The sequence below is a fragment of the Lepidochelys kempii genome, chromosome 9 (genome assembly GCF_965140265.1).
Source record: "Lepidochelys kempii isolate rLepKem1 chromosome 9, rLepKem1.hap2, whole genome shotgun sequence".
NCBI classification, from domain to species: Eukaryota; Metazoa; Chordata; order Testudines; family Cheloniidae; genus Lepidochelys; species Lepidochelys kempii.
The window spans coordinates 5,649,980-5,662,568 of NC_133264.1; the positions used below are offsets into that span (position 1 = coordinate 5,649,980).

Sequence of the window (12,589 nt, forward strand, 5' to 3'; positions counted from 1 at the left end):
ATAGGGGTCCATAGCTGGGGATGGGTTGGGGGTTGGAAAGGTCCTGCTGCCTCGGGCCAGGGCCCTGCCTGCCGGCTGCACCCCAGCAAATCAAAACAAAATCTCAGCCCTGAGGTTGGTTTTGCTCTGTGTTTATCTGTGTCATTGACATGCTCTAATGCTCCGTCCCAGCATCACTGGCACCTAGTGGCCAGAACAGCGCCTCACCATGGCTACCAGCCCAGCATCCATGCTAACCAAAGGGGCGCACAGCCAGAAACGAATGGACCCTCCCTCTGGCTGCCCCTGCCTCTGGGCAGCATCTTCAGCACCATAACAAAGGCAGGGAGGAACAGGCCCAACAAGCAGGGACTAGGGGGGCGGAGGGCACTCAGCGCCAGGGGTATGTGTCTGTGAGGGAGAGACAGCAAGAGAAAGGCAGCACGTGTGTTCAGCGAGCATGCCTGTCTCTCGAGGTCAGCTCTGTCTCTGCAGCCATCCTCTATGCACCCGTCCCTAGAGCCTAGTGCAGTGGGTTCCAGGCTTTTTTCATTGGCGGACTCCTTTGGCAATTTTGAATGGAGGGGCGGCCCCCCTTGGAAACCCCTCGTCTGTGTACATAGCTGAATTCGGGTCAGTCTAAAGACAGAATTCAACTGGAAATGTTGCAGGTGCAGGACAAGGCATTTGACGCAGCGTCAGAAAGTGCGCTAAGTTGTTGGCTGCTATGGTACGGCCAACACTTCAGGGTTTGGCCTGTAGGTGGGGGTGCGCGCGTACTTTTGATTGCTCAGAAAACCGGAATATCTGAACAGGATCAGAAACTTTATTTTCTCAAAAAGAAAAGGAGGACTGGTGGCACCTTAGAGACGAAAGCTCACGCTCAAATAAATTGGTTCGTCTCTAAGGTGCCACCAGTCCTCCTTTTCTTTTATTTTCTCAGTCACCTGTTGCGGACCCTTTAGACTTCGTTTGTGGACCCTGGGTTAAAAAACACTGGCCTAGTAGTGTGCCTGTCTATCCATCCCCACACACACCCATCCATCTCCATACACACCCCTCTACCCACCCATCCCCCCCGCAACCCCACCCCCATTTCCCCCCAAACACATCCCCTCTATTCATCCATCCACTCATTCATCCCCATACACACCCCTCTACCCACCCATCCCCACCCCATCTCCCATACATTCATCCCCAAACACATCCCCTCTACCCACCCAACCCCAAACCCACCCATTCCCCTCTACCCACCCATTCCCCATCCATCCCCATACACACCCCTCTACCCACCCATCCCCCTCTACCCACCCATCTCCACCCCATCGCACATCCCCCACACCATCCATCCCCATCCACACCCCTCTACCCACCCATCCCCCCATCCCCCCACCCCCATTTCCCCCCAAACACATCCCCTCTATTCATCCATCCACTCATTCATCCCCATACACACCCCTCTACCCACCCATCCCCACCCCATCCCCCATACATTCATCCCCAAACACATCCCCTCTACCCACCCAACCCCAAACCCACCCATTCCCCTCTACCCACCCCCCTCTACCCACCCATTCCCCATCCATCCCCATACACACCCCTCTACCCACCCATCTCCCCATCCCCCCCACATCCGCCACCCCATTTCCCCCCAAACACATCCCCTCTATTCATCCATCCGCTCATTCATCCCCATACACACCCCTCTACCCACCTATCCCCACCCCATCCCCCATACATTCATCCCCAAACACTTCCCCTCTACCCACCCAACCCCCATCCCCACCCCACCCCAAACCCACCCATCCCCCTCTACCCACCCATTCCCCATCCATCCCCATCCACACCCCTCTACCCACCCATCTTCACCCCATCCCCCCATCCATTCCCACCCCATCCCACATCCCCCACCCCCATCCGTCCCCATCCACACCCCTCATTCCACCCATCCCCCCACCCCTCCATCCATTCCACCCCCACCCCCATCCATTCATCCCCAAACACACACCCCTCTACCCACCCCACCCCAAACCCACCCATTCCCCTCTACCCACCCATCTCCACCCCATCCCACATCCCCCACCCATCCCCATACACACCCCTCTACCCACCCTTCTCCACCCCATCCCCCCATCCATCCCCACCCCATCCCACATCCCCCACCCCCGATCCATCCCCATACACACCCCTCTACCCACCCATCTCCACCCCATCCCCCCATCCATCCCCATCCATCCCCACCCCATCCCACATCCCCCACCCCCCACCCCCCATCCATCCCCATCCACACCCCTCTATGCACCCATCCCCCCACCCCTCCATCCATTCCATCCCACCCCCATCCATTCATCCCCAAACACACACCCCTCTACCCACCCCACCCCAAACCCACCCATTCCCTTCTACCCACCCATCTCCACCCCATCCCACATCCCCCACCCATCCCCATCCCCACCCCATCCCCCCATCCATCCCCACCCCATCCCCCCATCCATCCCCACCCCATCCCACATCCCCCACCCCCCATCCATCCCCATCCACACCCCTCTACCCACCCATCCCCACCCCATCCCCCCATCCATCCCCACCCCATCCCACATCCCCCACCCCCCATCCATCCCCATACACACCCCTCTACCCACCCATCCCCACCCCATCCCCCCATCCATCCCCACCCCATCCCACATCCCCCACCCCCCATCCATCCCCATACACACCCCTCTACCCACCCATCCCCACCCCATCCCCCCATCCATCCCCACCCCATCCCACATCCCCCACCCCTGATCCATCCCCATCCACACCCCTCTACCCACCCATCTCCACCCCATCCCCCCATCCATCCCCACCCCATCCCACATCCCCCACCCCCCATCCATCCCCATACACACCCCTCTACCCACCCATCCCCCCACCCCTCCATCCCACATCCCCTCCCAACCCCCCCAACGCACCCCTCTACCCCCCACCTCCATCCCGCCCCCGCCCTGCCGCAGGCCGCTCGCCACGTTAACCCCTCGCTGCCCAGGGCTCGCGCCGATCGGGACCCCCCCCCCCCCCCGCGGCTCGGCCCCGCGGGCCGGGCGCGCTCCTCGAGCGCGGGGCCTGCCCCTTTAAGAGCGGGCCCGTGGGGCGGGCGCGCGCAGGCCGGGGGGGCCGGAGCCGCCTGCGAGCGGGGACTGGAGGCTGCGGAGCAGCCGGCCCGGGGGTCCCGGTGCGGCCGGGGAGCTGCGCCGCCAGGGGGAGCGGGGGGGACAGCTGTGGGGTGGGGGAGGGCCAGGGGGGCAGCAGTGGGGTGGGGGAGCCCTAGGGGGTGGGGGAGGACCAGGGGGGCAGCAGTGGGGTGGGGGAGCCCTAGGGGGTGGGGGAGGACCAGGGGGGCAGCAGTGGGGTGAGGGAACCCCAGGGGGCAGCAGCAAGGCAGAGGAGCCCCAGGGGGTGGGGGAGCCGCAGGGGGGCAGCAGTGGGGTGGGGGAGCCCTAGGGGGTGGGGGAGGACCAGGGGGGCAGCAGTGGGGTGGGGGAACCCCAGGGGGCAGCAGTAAGGCAGAGGAGCCCCAGGGGGTGGGGGAGCCGCAGTAAGGTGGGGGAGCCCCAGGGGGTGCGGGAGCCGCAGGGGGGCAGCAGTGGGGTGGGTGGAGCCCTGCGGAGGGGAGGACCAGGGGGGCAGCAGTAAGGCAGAGGAGTCCCAGGGGGTGGGGGAGCCCCAGGGGACAGCAGTGGGGTGGGGGAGCCCCAGGGGGGCAGCAGTAAGGTAGGGGAGCCCCAGGGGGTGCGGGAGCCCCAGGGGGGCAGCAGTAAGGTAGGGGAGCCCCAGGGGGTGTGGGAGCAGGGGTGTGGGGGAAGTCTGAGGGGGGCAGGAAGCAGGGGGAGTCAGGAGCACAACAGCTGCACCATCAGGGGGCAGGGGGTGCACGCAGGGGAGCAGTGGCACTGTCAGGAGTTGGGGCTGGGGTGGGGCGTTCAGGAGTCCGGAGGCCTGAGCTCAGCCGTGCAGGAGGCAGGGGTGAGCCCAGGGGTGCAGGAGTCAGGGGGGATTCTGGGCCTGGGGGAAGAGTATCAGGCAGCAGGGGGGACAAGGCCAGGGGTGCGGGAGCAGTGGGCGGCTGGGGGGGCCAGGCCAGGGGTGCGGGAGCAGTGGGCGGCTGGGGGGGCCAGGCCAGGGGTGCGGGAGCAGTGGGCGGCTGGGGGGGCCAGGCCAGGGGTGCGGGAGCAGTGGGTAGCCAGAGAGGTGAAGCCAGGAGTGTGGGAACAGTGGGTGGCAGTGGGGACAAGGCCAATAGCGCAGGAGCAGTCGGTGACCAGAGAGTCTAGGCCGGGGGTGCGGGAGCAGCGGGCGGCCGTGGGGGAGAGGCCAGGGGTGCGGGAGGCAGTGGGAGGCAGGCCGGAGGTGCGGGAGAAGCGGGTGGCAGTGGGAGAGAGGCCGGGGGTGCGGGAGAAGCGGGTGGCAGTGAGAGAGAGGCTTGGGCTGCGGGTGGCCAGAGAGAAAAGGCCAGGAGTACGGGCACGGGTGGCAGCTAGGGTGAGGCCAAGTGTGCGGGTACGGGTGCCGGGGGGGGTGAGGCTGGGGTTACAGGAGGAGCATCTGGTAGAAGAGGGAAGCCTGGGAGTAAAGTATCAACCTCAGGAGGAGGGGACAGTGAGCTCAGGGGTGCAGGAGCGGGGTGTGGCCCTGGGAGCCCCCCAGGAGCGGGGTGTGGCCCTGGGAGCCCCCCAGGAGCGGGGTGTGGCCCTGGGAGCCCCCCAGGAGTGGGGTGTGGCCCTGGGAGCCCCCCAGGAGTGGGGAGAGGGCCCGTGGGTTCAGCACCAGCCTGAAGGGGAAGGGGAGGCGAGCCCAGGAGTGCAGGGGGGCCAGCAGGGAGAGCAGCAGGAGACAGGAGGGTTTGTCAGGGGCCTGCAGGAGGAAGGGGGCCTGAGGCCGGGCGTGCAGGAGGAGGTTCTCGGGCTGGGCGTGCAGGAGGAGGCCCTTGGGCGTGGGGTGCAAGAGCAGCCTCAGGAGCCTGAGTGGCTGAGCCCAGGTGTTCAGGAAGCCGGGAGGACCCTGGATGTACAGCAGCAGCCGCAGCGGGGGAGGCGGCGAGCAGCACAGGTGTAGGGCGTGAGAGGAGTGAGCCCAGGAGCCTAGCAGTGCCATCCCTTGCCAGCGAGCCTGGAGCTGAGCATCCCCCCATAGGAGGAGCCTGGAGGGGCGAATCCTGGAGAGTCCCAGCCGTAACGCCACTGCCAGCCTGGGTGGCCAGGAGTATAGGAGCAACACCACCCTCATCGTTCACGCACCGAGCCTGGGCACCAAACAGCAGCACCCTCCCATTGCTACACAGTGAGCTTTGCACTGTAAAGCTGCATGCAGTGCTCCTGGTCACATATGCCAACAACTGCTGGAGCATGCAGTGAATCTGGCAACATGGAGCAGCAGCATTTTACTAGCTTAGAGTATAGCAGAAGCAGCAACGCCTTCAGCGTGCAGTGAGCCTGGCAGCGTGCAGTGAGCCTGGCAGCGCGCAGTGAGCCCGGCAGTGTCCTGCGCAGTGCTGTGCAGTGAGCCCGGCAGCGTCCAATACAGCAGCCTCGCCGCCAGCTTGGCCTTCCTGGAATTTAATAGCAGCAGTGCCTTTCCCGTGCAGTGAGCCTGGCAGTTTATACCCTCTCCAGCCTGGCAGCTTGGCAGTGCAGCAGCTGAGGAAGGAGGTGGCCCTGTGGGTACAGTGGCAGGGCCGCATCCAGCCCAGGAGTACGGCAGCGGTGAGAGACGGTGTGGAGTCTGGAGGGCAGGAACTGGAGGTAGAAACTGACAGGTAAGGGAATGCTGAAGACCTGTGTCCCCACAAATCTGCAGCGCTCTCCCTTGTGTGTTCTCGTCACATGCCCAGGGGCCGCTTGTGGAAGGGGAGCATGCGCTCACGGGAAGTGTCTGGCCTAGGCAAATAAGCGCCTAGTGAATGGCTAGCATGTCTGTGTGCAGCACTGGCCTGTGCTGGAGGGAGTCAGGACAGCTCATCTGTGTGTCATAGGCCCCACACTACTGAATTCTCTTTTAGTTTGGGCAACAAGGAGCAGTTCAAGTCCTGCTACTGTGGATTTTGAGACTGTGGCATGCAGCACAATGACCCCTTGAGTGTGTTTCCCTTCAGACAAGGTTTCCTGTAGGTTCCCTCATAGCTGGTTTCCCTTGTCTGAGGGGAAATGGGCAGAGCTCAATTTTTCTCCCAGTTACTGTGGGCGGAAACTGATGACCTGCACACTGGAGCTGCCGCGGTGGAAAGGCTCAACAAGAAAGAGGCCCGGGGCTGTCACGATCTGGGCACTGAACGACACCCATATTTGTGGGAAGGCAGAGGCCCTTGGCTAGAATAAATACTGTGTGATTGCGAACTGCTCTATCACTGCATCCCTCCCTTGTATGCGCATGCAAACTGCTGCATCTGTGCCATGTCCATGCAGGAAACCTGCAGCCAGTGTCCTTCATGCAGCCTGACACTCCTGTCCAAAGCTCAGAAAGGCTACCAGGCACCGAGCCAGATGGCGTGAAACGTGATGGGCCACTGACCAGGCCCCATTGGGAAGCCCGGTCCCCCTCCCACTCTGGTGCACCATCCCTCGGACAGGAGAGGGTGCTGAGATTTCTGTCGGGCTGATCCAGAACCCAGCTTGAGGATCCCTCTTACCTAGCAGCCCCTGGCTAGTGGCTGTTTGACAAATTTGAAATCCTTCCAGCCCCACACTGGCAACTAGAAGGGGAAGGAGGGGCGTCTCAATCCCACCCAGGCTGTTCTGACCCTCCTCTGGCCTCTGTTGCTAAGGCCCTCCTCCCCTGTGGCTACCGCGACTCCAGTGCCTGAATTGGCTGGGATTTGTGCAATGTCATGGCTGCCCTGGGGATTCTGAACAGTAGGTGCAAAACTGACTGGAGTTGGGTTAATTTCACACTGCCCCTGCTTGGCAAAACTCTGAGCTGCACTGGAGCTGTCTGTCTGCAGACTCAGGCAGATGATGCGGTATCAGGCTCGGATCTGGGCCATGCTGGGGTGGCATCCTCTGCCATAGAGGCTAGAGACCCTTTCAAAAATCAAAACTTAAACCCTGCTGAAACTGCTAGCTGGACCTTCCTGCTTCCCCAGGACAAACTGCTAGCTGAGAGGTTTCAGAGTAACAGCCGTGTTAGTCTGTATTCGCAAAAAGAAAAGGAGTACTTGTGGCACCTTAGAGACTAACCAATTTATTTGAGCATGAGCTTTCGTGAGCTACAGTGGCTCACGAAAGCTCATGCTCAAATAAATTGGTTAGTCTCTAAGGTGCCACAAGTCCTCCTTTTCTTTTTGCTAGCTGAGAGGGCAGGAAGGTTGCTGCGGGAGAAGATGTTGTGTAGGAAGCTGCTCTGGGGCACTTGTCTATGTCACCGTCTCAGGGAAAGGGTTAACCCCAGCCCCAGACTGAATTGCCTTTGACACCGTTGTGTGACTCCCTTGACTTCTCAGATACTTGGGGCCATGTTGTGCAGACAGACAGGGCAGTTCTTCCCTGGGCTACTGCAGACGCACATTTACCCTCCCCACGTGCTCCTTCTCCCCAGTGCTCTGAGCCACCCGTTGGACAAAACCCTTCCTCTGTGGTAGGGAGAGGCCCTGCTGCTTTCCCTGGGTACTGCTCTATGGGAGGGCCAGGTGGGGCATGCCTCCTCTTCCCAGTGGCTGTAGGACCTCCAGCTGTCTCCCTGAAGTGCCCCCAGAGGACTCACAAATAACTCGTCCCAAGGGCTGAAATAACAGCAGTAGCCAGCCCACCTGAGAGCTGGGGGACTCGGGGGCTGGCTGTACCACAGCAGAGGTGCTCAGGCTGTGGGGTCAAGCAGCAAGGGAGCTGGGTCAGAAGGCGAGGAGGGGGACTGCATTCCCGACTCCAGAGGGCGTAGAGCAGAATTTCAGAGAGACACTATCCGCATATCCCAAAGCAGAATTTCTTTGCCTCTCTTCTCCTGTTCCTACTAATACGGCTACTGATCGGGCCATGCTGGCCCGGCTTGCTGCTTCCCTTTTACCAACCCCATGGGGAAACACTCTTGCGAACATTTCTCCTCTGACTGGGTTTGGCAGATCCCTTAGGTGTTGGGGGACTCGGGACTCCTGGGTTCCCTCCCCAGCTCTGCCGCTAGCTTGGGCAAGTCCTTGATCTGCTCAGAGGTTCAATTCACTCACCTGTGAAACAGGGATGATCATTTCTGCCACTTAGGTGTGTGCAGATAGCACGCACAGTGCAAGTGTTAACTACGTATAATTACCGTGCTGGCAGAGTGGCTGGAACATTGCTGAAGCAGACAGCTAGGGGGCTGATGATTGTCATGGTGGTGCTGGCTGCAGGTTGGGTCCCTGAAGCTCAAGGGTGTTTAGACCCGCACTTGTGTTGGGGGCCTGTCCCCCTCGGGTGCCTCTGATCTGGGTTAATCTCCCCTGCAGGGCTCTGCTTTTCCCACTTGCTTCCAAGAGGTCACTGTTCTTATCACGCCGAGCTCGATGCCAGCGCTGGGACTGAAAATACCATGGGCTGCACCTCCAGCAGCCCCACTGCGAGCAGCCTCTCCTAGCTGGCTCAGCCCTCCCTCCTCTCAGCTCTGGCATGGGTACTGCTCAGCTCCCACTGAAATCCGAGGGAGCTGCCGACCCCAGCTTGTCTGGTGTCTGGCCAGCGCAGTGCAGACCTGGACCCATCCCGCCCTTGGCCCCTCCGCTGAGGCTGCCAGTGAGGGGCTGCTGGTAGTGTGGACACCTGCCTGCTAGGAACAGCTGGAGGCTAGGTTGCTTCACAGAGGGGGGTGGACAGCCAGAGCTGCTAGCCTGGGCTGCATTCAGGTCAGCACCAGGTTCTGTGACCTGGTACCGATCCCTCGAGCTGCCCAGGCCTCACTGGCCTGGGTCTCGATAGCGCCGTGCTTTGGGCCGGGACTGGGGAGCGGGCTCTGGGTGCATGGCAAGGCGGGCAGGGGATTGTGGGTAAGGCTCCGGGCTGGCGCGCTGCCCGTCTCTGTGATTTCCCCTCTCTCTGGCTCCTCGGCAGCTGGCAGCTCTGTGGCTGCGCCCAGGGTGCTGCGTGTGGGTGTCGGGCTGAGTGACTCAGTCTGCGAGTGGAAACCCTGCGAGCGCTTTGCCCATCCTGGGAAAGGCAGCTGGGTCCCCGGGCCTGCGTGTGCACCTCGGTGTGCGGGGACTGGACCAGGAGAGCCAGACACCCAGAACATCCTGCCAAAACAGAGGCTGGCTGCTCCTGTGCAGCTGCTCCCAGCCCATTGCTGTGAGGCCCCACAGTGGAGAACGGCTCCCACAGCAGGGCCATAAATCCTCGCCTGCTGCCAGGCTGTGTTAGCTTCCAGGTGGGGTGCAGCTCTGGCTGGCCACCAGGCTGGCTCTCGCCAGGGTCCTCCTCCCGGGGAAGCCCTCGGGAGGGGTGGGGACTTGCTCACTGGCTCTCAGGTGCCCTGTGGCAGGCACCATGCCTCGGGCAAGACAGCAGCACCCTCAGCTAATGGGGATCCAGCCAGGATGCTCCATTCTGCATCCCTCCGTGTCCCCCGCCAGCTTCACTGGGAGGAGCTATTTGCTTCCTGTTATGAACTGCTGCGCAGTGTTGCTGGGTGGCCAGTAAACAGCTGCGCATTCCACCCCAGAGGTGGCTGCATGTCTGGTGAGTGAAGCAATTTGTAGCGTGTACAGCGTGTTGGAATCTGGCTGGAAGGAACCTTACAGACTCTGCTCACTCCTGTAGAGTGGAGGAGTCTAGCGGGGAGAGGGAAGGATGGAGGGGGCGCTCATTGGCTGTGTTGCATTCTCCTGCCTGGTTCTCTTGACTTTGCTGGTAATTAACTGTGCTCTTGGCCTCTTCCATAGCAGGATCGCCTTGCCCTGCAGCTGGGACCTCACCGGGCCTTGCTCCCAGTCAACCTGGCAAGGGCAGGGTGGCTTAGATCCCCTGCAATGAACTGGTGAGAGAGAGGGAATGTCCGTGTCCATGACCACTGCTGGCCTGCCCCATCCTGCTCCTGCGGGACTCCGTGTGAGGAAGGGGCATTTCCATGCACTGGGGTGGGAGCAGGATCTGGCCCTGCTTCCCCTGTGGGCCCCACAGGGGCAGCAGTCCTGCAGCTGTGCTCAAGCTGTGCCGTGCACCGGAGGTTGGCTGAGCACCCTGAGCACAGTCCTGGCAGCCAGAAGCTCTCGAGTTCCGTCCTGTCTCTGCCACAGACTCCCTCCGTCAAGTCGCTGCCTGCGCGTGCTTCAGTTTCCCGCCTGTAGCAGGGTGATCCTGGGGCTGTGTACTTGTCGGGTGCTGAGCGCGTTAATCAGTGGCTATGCCAGTGCCATTAGCGCAGGGAGCTCCGTCTCAGGCCTGCTCCCGCTCCCGCTGAAGCCAGAGCTTGCCTCTGGATCAGTCTCTGAAATAGCAGCCAGCCCTGAGCAGGCCCAGCCGCTGCTGCTCGTCCGCCCTCGGGGTTCCTTTGAGAGAAGGGTGCTGCTGGCTCCTGTGAGTGCTGGAGCAGAGCTCAGACACCACGGCACTGTCTTGGCCCCAAGCTTTCCATTCCCCTGCTGTGCAGGAAGGCCTGGATTTGGGCTTAGGTTAGAGGAGATAAAGGAGCCTGTTTATAGCCCTCGGGCTCAGCCAGTCACCTGTCTTCTGCCCCGGATAGCTCCTCTGTGCCTCTTGGCGTGGGGAGAAGAGTCCAGTGTCCACTTTACAATCCAGGCTCGGAGAGGCTGATTCAGGGGTCTGAGCTAGGTTCTGCACAGCTGTGCAGCTTCCTGTGGTGGGCTGATAGGAAACACAGGGTAGGCATAAATGGTCAGCTCTCAGAATGGAGAGAGGTAAATGGTGGTGTCCCCCAGGGGTCTCTTCTGGGACCGGTCCTATTCAACATATTCATAAATGATCTGGAAAAAGGGGTAAACAGTGAGGTAGCAAAATTTGCAGATGATACAAAATTACTAAAGATAGTTAAGTCCCAGGCAGACTGTGAAGAGCTACAAAGGGATCTCTCAAAACTGGGTGATTGGGCAACAAAATGGCAGATGAAATTCAATGTTGATAAATGCAAAGTAATGCACATTGAAAAGCATAATCCCAACTATACATATAAAATGATGGGGTCTAAATTAGCTGTTACCACTTAAAAAAGAGATCTTGGCATCATTGTGGATAGTCTCTGAAAATATCCACTCAGTGTGCAGCGGCAGTCAAAAAAGCGAACAGAATGCTGGGAATCATTAAGAAAGGGATAGATAATAGGACAGAAAATATCATGTTGCCTCTATATAAATCCATGGTACGCCCACATCTTGAATACTGCGTGCAGATGTGGTCGCCCCATCTCAAAAAAGATATACTGGAATTGGAAAAGGTTCAGAAAGGAGCAAGAAAAATGATTAGGGATGTGGAACAGCTTCCGTATGAGGAGAGATTAATAGGACTGGGACTTTTCAGTTTGGAAAAGAGACGGCTAAGGAGAGAGATGATATAAGTCTATAAAATCATGACTGGTGTAGAGAAAGTAAATAAGGAAGTGTTATTTACTCCTCATAACACAAGAACTAGGGGTCACCCAATGAAGTTAATAGGCAGCAGGTTAAAAACAAACAAAAGGAAGCATTTCTTCACACAATGCACAGTCAGCCTGTGGAACTCATTGCCAGGGGATGTTGTGAAGGTCAAAAGTACACAAAAGCTTATGCTCAAATAAATTTGTTCGTCTCTAAGGTGCCACAAGTCCTCCTTTTCTTTTTGGGCTCAAAAAAGGATTAGATAAATTCACGGAGGAAAGGTCCGTCAAGGTCTATTAGCCAGGATGGGCAGGGATGGAACAACATGCTCTGAGTGTCCCTAGCCTCTGTTGGCCAGAAGCTGGGAGTGGCGCCACGTCCTGCGGCTCCCATTGGCTGGGAGCGGCGAACCGCAGCCACAGGGAGCTGAGGGGCTCCCTGCCTGCAGACGCTCCTGGTAAACAAAACGTCCCGACCCGCCAGCGGCTTACCCTGACAGGCCGGTGTGGTCAATAGCTACCGGTGTGGTGCTCTGCTCTTGTTCGATGATGATGATGATCGGCCGTGTGCGTGTTTCCTTTGTGTGCTGCCCCGGCTCTGCGCAGATCGCTGGCACAGCAGACCCCAAGAGAACCCCCAAAGACCACAGACTCCAGTAAGGTACGAAGGCACTCGACCAGATTTATTGTCAAACGAAGCACAGTAATAGTTCCCTATAGACTCTACCGGACATACTATGAATATGTGCCCCCGGCAACGGACACAGCTCAGTCAGTGGCGGGACACTCCACTGCCCCCTAGGCTGGATGACGATGTGCCCTTCCAGACCCATTCTTCTACAGGTGCAGAACAGATTACTCATCCCTCCTGACGTATTGAGGTGCAGCCCCTTTATTCTCCCCTCTTACATGTTGGTTCAAACAAATATATCCAACATGTTGTCCTTTTGACCACGTCTTTAAGATGCACCTGCCTGTTCCTTGTTATCTCTGAGGAGTGTTCTGATGCCATCTTGGCACAAGTTCCTCTTATTAGCACTTGTGTGGATGCACCTGCTTCTAGCAGCCCTCTTCTTGCCAACTTCTGTGA

At 59.6% G+C, this 12,589-nt stretch overlaps 1 protein-coding gene across 7 annotated transcripts in view; it reads left to right on the forward strand.

Annotated features, from left to right (window-relative positions):
- The first annotated feature begins 4,387 nt into the window (after window positions 1–4,387).
- TNK2 (tyrosine kinase non receptor 2) overlaps window positions 4,388–12,589 on the forward strand; it is an 80,938-nt gene continuing 72,736 nt past the window's right edge. For 5 of the 7 annotated variants that reach the window (XM_073359081.1, XM_073359083.1, XM_073359082.1 and 2 more), the window contains exon 1: window positions 4,389–5,773. The gene's annotated coding sequence lies outside the window, so the exon portion shown is untranslated. Of the gene's footprint in view, window positions 5,774–12,589 lie in introns of all 7 variants that reach the window. The other 2 variants (XM_073359080.1, XM_073359088.1) reach the window with 1 other exon arrangement.